Source organism: Sapajus apella, unplaced genomic scaffold, assembly GCF_009761245.1.
Source record: "Sapajus apella isolate SASKATOON/1434 unplaced genomic scaffold, GSC_monkey_1.0 scaffold50, whole genome shotgun sequence".
Taxonomy (NCBI): domain Eukaryota; kingdom Metazoa; phylum Chordata; class Mammalia; order Primates; family Cebidae; genus Sapajus; species Sapajus apella.
Genome location: NW_022436990.1, coordinates 9,007,904 through 9,016,049, shown reverse-complemented (window position 1 = coordinate 9,016,049; position 8,146 = coordinate 9,007,904). Strand labels below are relative to the sequence as shown.

At 44.4% G+C, this 8,146-nt stretch overlaps 1 long non-coding RNA gene and 1 pseudogene across 2 annotated transcripts; one reads left to right on the top strand and one right to left on the bottom strand.

The window, feature by feature from the left end:
- Positions 1–544: 544 nt before the first annotated feature.
- LOC116526348 lies at positions 545–4,986 on the bottom strand (annotated as a pseudogene).
- Positions 4,987–5,587: 601 nt separating this feature from the next.
- Positions 5,588–7,261, top strand: LOC116526300. Of its 2 annotated transcripts, none has more exons than XR_004258085.1 (2): positions 5,588–5,623; positions 6,844–7,261. It is a non-coding gene; the product is annotated as an uncharacterized LOC116526300 (long non-coding RNA). The 2 variants fall into 2 exon arrangements; XR_004258084.1 differs by lacking the exon at positions 5,588–5,623 and adding an exon at positions 5,743–6,308.
- The last annotated feature ends 885 nt before the right edge of the window (positions 7,262–8,146 follow it).

Below are 8,146 nucleotides of genomic sequence, written 5' to 3'. Positions count from 1 at the left end.
CAACATCTGCCTCCCAGATTCAAGCAGTCCTCCTGCCTCAGCCTCTCAAGTAGCTGGGATTACAGGTGCCTGCCACCACGCGCAGCTGATTTTTGTATTTAGAGACAAGGTTTCATCATGTTGGTTAGGCTGGTCTCAAACTCCTGACCTCAAGTGGTCCGCCCACCTTGGCCTTTCAAAATGCTGGGATTATAGGCATGAGCCACCGTGCCCAGCCTATGTTTAACTTTTTAGGAATCATTAAACTGTTTTCCACAACAGCTATACCATTTTACATTCCCAACAGAAATATGAGAGGGTTCCATCATGTTTTTTTGTTTTTTTTTTTTTTTAATTTCTGATGAAAACTGTCTACATATCTTCTTTTTTTTTTTTTTTTTTAATTCAGCTTTTTGGCTGGGCGTGGTGGCTCACACCTGTAATCCCAGCACTTTGGGAGGCTGAGATGGGCTGATCACTTGAGGTCAGGAGTTTGAGACCAGCCTGGCCAACATGGTAAAACCCTCATCTTTAAAAATAATAATAATAAATAATAAATAAAAATAAATAAAGTTCAGCTTTTTATTGAACATACTTTAAAAAAGGTTTAGTCAAAAAGACCGAAGCCCATGTCATCATCAGACTCCTCAGATTCTTCTTTCTTTGCTTCCCCTTTCTTCTCCGCAGCTGGAGCAGCAGCAGTGGAGGGGGCAGGACCTCCTACGGGTGCAGCACCAGCTGCTGGAGCAGGCCCACCACCCCCACATTGCAGATGAGGCTCCCAATGTTGACGTGTGCCAGGGCCTTTGCAAACAAGCCAGGCCAAAAAGGTTCAACATTTACACTGGCTGCTTTAATGAGGACTTTGATCTTATCCTCCGTGATAGTCACCTCATCATCGTGCAGAATGAGGGCTGAAGTGATGCAGGTGAGCGCTGAGACAGAGGCCACGGTGGGGCGAGTGTGGGGCTGATGCTGCTAGACACGGTGCTAGTCGCAGGATAAAGTGAGGGCCTCACCCCAATGCAGCCTTAGCTTCCTCAGGAGGACAGAGCATGTTGGCAGCAGCTGAGGAAAGGGGCCTACATATCTTTTTTTCCATCAAAGTACTGCCATACCTGAGGTTCCCTTCCTCCTAGCTGTACTTGCATATTTATTTGTGTGTTTTTGCCATACTATATCATCAGAAGCTTTGTCATTATTTTGCATGACTTCAATGTGAGCAAAGGCAATCTTATCTATTGATGAATCAAACATTTTTGCAACACTTGGTACTGTGTTAAAAGTTTACAAACATTACTTCAATTAATTCTTATAATACCACCAAGAATAGATACTATTATTCTCCATTGCAAAGATGACAAAAATGAGAATAAAGAGGCTAAGGAACTTGCCCAAGGTCACTCTGAAAGAGTATACCAATGTAGGGCCAGGCACGACGGCTCACGCCTGTAATCCCAGCACTCTGGGAGGCCAAGGCAGGTAGATCAGAAGTTCAAGACCAGACTGGCCAACATGGTGAAACCCCATCTCTACTGAAAATACAAATACTTGCCGGGCATGGTGGCGGGTGCCTGTAATCCCAGCTACCCAGGAGGCTGAAGCAGGGAATTGCTTGAAGCCAGGAGGCAAAGGTTGCAGTGAGCCAAGATCACGCCACTGCACTCCATCCTGGGCGACAGAGCGAGACTCCATCTCAAAAACAAACAAACAAGCAAACCATTTAGGACAAAATTTGAGAGATTCCCATGTAGTAACACAGGGTGTGGAGGGAGAATCATTCTGAGCCACACATCTGGCATAGAAACAAATGTTTCTGCCCTGAAGTACTCTTTTTCTTGTTATAACTCTAGTTATAACACTTTCACCTGTAACGACTATTTTAATTATTGGTTTCTTTACTGATATTTGGTGCAGAAGGGAGATAAGCAAAACTTCCCATAAATTATTTAGTACACTACATTAAGAGTCATTTTCCAAACTACAAATTAGGTTTTGCCCCTTGTTGCGTTCCACTTATGGCCCAGGATTTCCAGTAATCAACAGAAATTCAGTGATGCACAGGTCTGTTGAGAACAGTTGGTAATGAGCTGTCCCTCCATGTGCTGGAGTGTGTGGTCCACCCCTCAGGACGCAGGAGTGAATTCATTTTAACGGAGCTGATGAAATAAGACAGTGCCTGAAATACATTTCTGGTCTGGAGCTCACTGGTATAAAGCGAGTTTAGAGAAGGAAGGATCTGATGATGTTCCTCTCTCTCTCTTTTTTTTTTTTTAAAAAAAGATGGGGTTTCACCATGATGGCCAGGCTGGTCTTGAACTCCTGACCTCAGGTGATCCACCCACCTCGGCCTCCCAAAGTGCTAGGATTACAGGCGTGAGCCACCGCGCCCGGCCGACTTTCTTCTCTCTGAGGAACTTCCTACCCCTTCCAGGTAGATGAGTATGGCAAAGAAAGTTACTTTATCAGTTCTTGTTTCTCAGCATGGAGACAATTTCCGCCTCTCTCATCTGCTCTTTGATCATCTGGCCGTGTACAGATTCTGGAGAGTGTAACATTATTAGAAACGCTCATAATACCTTCCAACTCAGCTCTCATTTAAGCTGAAAATATCTAAAAGGCCTTTGCATGGCTTATACAAATAGTGTCAAGTTGTGTCTTTGAACAGCATTCATTGTATCTTTTTTAGAGTAAACTTTTTATTGTAGAGTACTTTTAGACTTACAGGCAGGTCATGAAGGTTGACAGGCAGAGTGCCTGTAAGCCGCACACCCAGTTTCCCCTGTTGTTACCGTCTAGCTTCAGCATAGTACATGTGTCATAATTTATGAATTAATACCGATACATTATTAACTAAAGTCATGATTTTGTTCAGATTTCTTTGTTTTTACCTAATGGCCTTTTTCTTTTCCTGGATCCTGTTGGAAGTTTGCAGAGGTAGAAATAAGTTTGTAGGTTTTAAGGGAAGTGTATACCAAGTCAGTCTTCTTAGCCTGTAGCCATGCAGAAACTTGTCCGAGATCCCCAGTGTGGAAATGAATGGTTGCTTCCAGAATGTGCCTTCTTCCCTTCATATCAGTGGCTGAGGGTCGGTGGCACCATTGCTATGAGGCCCCCTTTCTACAGTCAGGGGTCTCTGGGGTTCAGGTAGCTGATCCCACCCATTCCTGCTCCTGGCCTGGAAGTGGGAGGCAGGCAGTGCTAGGCTCCACTGGCCCTGGACTTCCCAGTTTTGACAGACCGCTGTGCTTTTCTTCATATATTTACCTTCTCCCTCCCTTCAGAGAAAGAGCCTGATTGCTCTAAGGCAGTGGGTCTCAAACCCTAGTGGCCGTTAGAGACCTGGCCAGCTTGTTAAAACACAAATTGCTAAACCTTACCCCTAGAGTTTCTGATTCAGTAGGTCTCGGATGGGGCCTGATAATTTGCATTTCTGATAGTTCCCAGGAGCTGCTTCTGCTGGTCTGAGACCACATTTTGAGAACCACCATTCCAAGCCAGTCAGTTTATGGCATTACCCTGGTAACTGTTAGTGGTCTAAGGGTGGGCGGGTGACCTGCACTGGCCAAATCCGTGGTTGAAAACTCTGGTTGTATCCTAGAATCACTTGGGAGCTTCCGAAAAACAACTCACAGCTGGGCCCCACCCCAGTTTAATAAATTAATATTTTAGAAGATAAAGCCTTAGGTATCTGCAGTTTAAAAAGAGAAAATAAATAATGCTACCTAATACAAAATAAAAATAAAATAATAGCAATAAGGCCAGGCGCAATGGCTCATGCCTGTGGCACTTTGGGAGGCCGAGATGGGTAGAACACAAGGTGAGGAGTTCGAAACAAGCCTGGCCAATATGCGGAAACCCATCTCTACTAAAAATACAAAAATTACCTGGGTGTAGTGGCGGGCGCCTGTAGTCCCAGCTACTCGGGAGGCTGAGGCAGGAGAATCACTTGAACCTGGGAGGCCAAGGTTGCAGTGAGCCGAGATCATGCCACTGTGCTCCAGCCTGGGCAACAGAGTGAGACTGCGTCTCAAAAAAAAAAGCAATAAACAAATACAATCATGCGTTACTTACCAAAGGGGATACATTTGGAGAAATGCATCATTAAGGAATTTCCTTGTTCAGAACATGATAGAGTGCACTTACGCAAACCTAGATGGCATAGCCTACCATTCCCCACGCTCTACAGTGTGCCCTACTGCTCCTGGACTGCAGACCTGTACAACATGCTACTCTACTTAATACTGTAGGCAGCTGTAACACAATGGTATTTGCGTATCTAAACATAGCTAAACACAGAAAAGGTACAGTCACAATACTGTATTATAATCTCATGGGACCACCATCCTATATGTGGTTTGTTGTTGACCAAAATATCGTTATGCAGAGCCTGACTGTAATGAATACAGCTACAGCACTTTGGTGACTTCAATGTGCAACAGTACTGGGAACCCACTGGCCTGTTTGAACTGAAGAGAAATGATATTAAAAGGAGAGGTCTCTTTCTTTCTCTTTTTTGCTGCACATAAAAAAGGAAACAAGCAGCCCAGTGGCCTCCGGCAGCCGTCACATCCCCATAAAGGGAGCCAGTCTCAGGATGAAGCCAATGCAGAGGAAGGCAGAGCAGAGTACTGAAAGAACTTGGGACCTTGGTGACATCACTGAGCTGCCTATCTTACTGTCCCTGGAGCCTGTCCTACCTCTGCACTTCCAGTTATGTGAGATAATACATATCCTTATTTGTAAAGCCAAATTAAGTCACGGTTTTCAGCTACTAGCAGTCAAAAGCATTCTAACTGATAACACCAAAGAAATCTGTGGTCACCTCATAGCCATAATAACCAGTCCTACCCTTAAAGACACTTTGCGTGGGTATCTTGTATTCTGCACATTCCAGAGGACCAGCTTGCCCATCAGAAGTCTGACTCCATGGAACCCAGAAGGGGCAATGGGGTGGCTCTCGGGCAGTCTGTGTCTGCGGCTCCTCTCCACTTCTAGCTTGCTCATTTCCAGCTCAGAAATTCTACTAATGGCGTTTTTTCTTCCTCATAAAGGAAATGAACAGGATAAGACTTGGCATTTTACCTTAGAGTTAAAATAAATAGTTTTCTTTTTTGAACCTAAGTGAACAATCACATAATAGTCAAATTGGAGGTTACAATTGTATTATTCACAAATGGTTTCCTTAAATTGCAAATTTGTTTTCAGACAATTTCTTTCTTAATATTTATAACAGGAAAATGTTGGTAGAACATAAATAACACTGGAAGCTAGTTGGAACAAAGTAAATGTCCAGCCAATGTTTTATTGTATAAATTTAGTATAATGGGTTATAAAATGGAATATAAGGTAAGAGTCTCCGAGTGTGAGACAGAGAGAGAGAGAGAGGGGGGTGTCAAGATGTTATTAATGATTGTTTTTGAGTAAGTGGGAATACGGACCTTCTTATGTTCTGTTGTTTGTGTTTTCTAATTTTTTTCTGATGGGCACATATTGCTTTTATTTATTTTTTTTTTTTTGAGGTGGAATTTCACCCTGTCACCCAGGCTGGAGTGCAATGGTGCAACCTCGGCTTACTGCAACCTCTGCCTCCCGGGTTCAAGCGATTCTCCTGCCTCAGCCTCCTGAGTAGCTGGAATTACAGGTGTGCGGCACCACGCCCAGCTAATTCTTTGTATCTTTAGTAGAGACGGGGTTTCACTGTGTTGGCCAGGCTGGTCTCAAATCCCTGACCTTGTGATCCACCCGCCTCATCCTCCAAAGTGCTGGGATTACAGGCGTGAGCCACCGTGCCCGGCCACATATTGCTTTTGAAGAAAGAAAGAAAAAGGACTTTTTAAGGCTATGGGATTGTTTTGCTACTTAGAAACAAATCTTTCATTCCTCCATGGGCTGGCCGTTGGCTTGTTTGAGCTAAGTACCATTCCCAAAATCCTGTGTACTGCTTGGCTGGAGGTGGCTGAAATCCTGTGAACTACGTTTCCCAGATTCCCTTGCCAGCTGGCCTACTTAGATGCTTCCAATGGGAAGCACTGGTGGGAAGCTGCATGAAATGAGAGAGAGACCAATTTTTCTTGTTGCTGTTTTGTTTTGTTTTGTTTAAGCTCTGGCCAGGGGGGCCGCAGTGACTGGCAGCTGCGGGGGCTCCAGCAGCCTTCAGTAGTTCCAGCAACCGCATCGGGGTCAGGCAGTGGCCAGCTCCAGCAGCTTCAGCAGCTTCCTGCACTGTCAGATGCCAGATGCTCCTGGGCTCTGATAACATCACCACCTCCCTCCTATTCCTCCTGCCTTTCAAGTGGCAGTGACTTCCTGCAGATACTTATCTGTAGGTTAGCACATGTTCCCCTTTTGGTTCCTCCAAACTTTCCAACACTTGTAAGACTGATTCCTTAAGTTAAATCCCCTCTATTTAAAAATGCCAGAATGAGGCCAGACATGGTGGCTCCTGCCTGTAAACCCAGCACTTCGGGAGTCCGAGGCAGGTGGATCACCTGAGGCCAGGAGTTCAAGACCAGCCTGGCCAGCATGGTGAAACCCTGTCTCTACTAAAAATTCAAAAATTAGCTGGGCGTGGTGGCACATGCCTGTAATCCAGGCCACTTGGGAGGCTGAGATAGGAGAATCTCTTGAACCCGAGGGGGCAGAGGTTGCAGTGAGCCGAGATCCTGCCATCGCACTCCAGCCCTAGGCAACAAGAGCGAAACTCCATCTCAAAACAATACTAGAATGACGTCTGTTTTCTCACCTGTACACCAACTGATATGTTCTCATATCCTCAATTTCTACATCAAATTCACCAGCGAACTTGTCAGTTCTTCTGCCAAATTGTAACTCCAGCCTCTCCTCTTCCTATTCTGTCCACAGCCATCACCAGTTCAGACCACCATCATTTCTCACTGCCGCGGCCTTCTCTCAGATATCCCCACTTCTGCAACTGAAAGGAATGGCAAAAACAGCAACTACTTTTGCACCAACCTAATAAGACATCCAGCATTGTCCATCTCAGCTCCTTGTTTATTTCCTACTTAGTCCCTACTAAAACTTGACATTTTGGTCTGTTTGTTTAAATAGGTCTGTTTTATGTCTCTCTCCCACAGGAGTATGAGGGCAGGGACCTGTTTACCACAGTATTTCCAGTGCCCAGCACAGAGCCTGACACAAATCAGCTGTTCACTATATGCTGAATGAATGCTCTGCATATTGAACTGTTTCCATATTCATGCATAGAGATAAAGGAAATTTGATTTAATTTCAATAAATTCTGTATTGTTAGATGTTTCAATTGCTATGTTTCTCTAGAGAATAAGCCACAACTTGATTAAAATCGTAAAAAGAAGGCCAGGCACGGTGGCTCACACCTGTAATACCAGCACTTTGGGAAGCTGAAGCAGGTGGATCATGAGGTCAGGAGTTCGAGACCAGCCGGGCCAACATGGTGAAACTCCGTCTCTACTAAAAATACAAAAATTAGCTGGGCGTGGTGGTGGGCACATGTATAATCCCAGCTACTTGGGAGGCCAAGGCAGGAGAATCACTTGAACCTGGGAGGTGGAGGTTGCAGCGAGCGGAGAATGTACCACTGCACTCCAGCCTGGGTGACAGAGTGAGACTCTGTCTCAAAAAAAAAAAAAGGGCAGAAGAAAAAAGTAAACATTTTTGGAAAGCAGACCAAGTGGATAAAAAATAAAGAAAGAGCTGAGAACATTTTCTAAAGATGTCATAGCAAAATTTCCCCCAAGTCTAATTTGGCCCAGATCCAAATTCTTCTGTTGACAAATTTGCTTTGACCTAAATTAATTTAACTCTGTTAGCTAAAGTTGATACAGTTCTCTAAACTGGTTTCTAAGTCACTTTTAAGGCTCTGTGAAGGACAACCAGAGATTTTCACATATAATCAGATCTCGTTCTAGAACATTTTGGCTGTTGCCTTCTTTAGTTAGGCATCTGTCCCATTCGTTCAGTCAACAAATGTTTTCTCACATTCTTTCTGTGTGCCAGGCGCTGTACTCAGTGCCAGATGCACAGAAAAAGACAAACAAGATCCCTGTGCTTCTGAAGATGACAGGCAAACAAAGACAATAAACAAGGACATACATGAATGAGCACAACAATTTCAGGTTGTGATTGAATGCTATGAGAAAGTGAAACAGCTAAATGCAATAGGTGT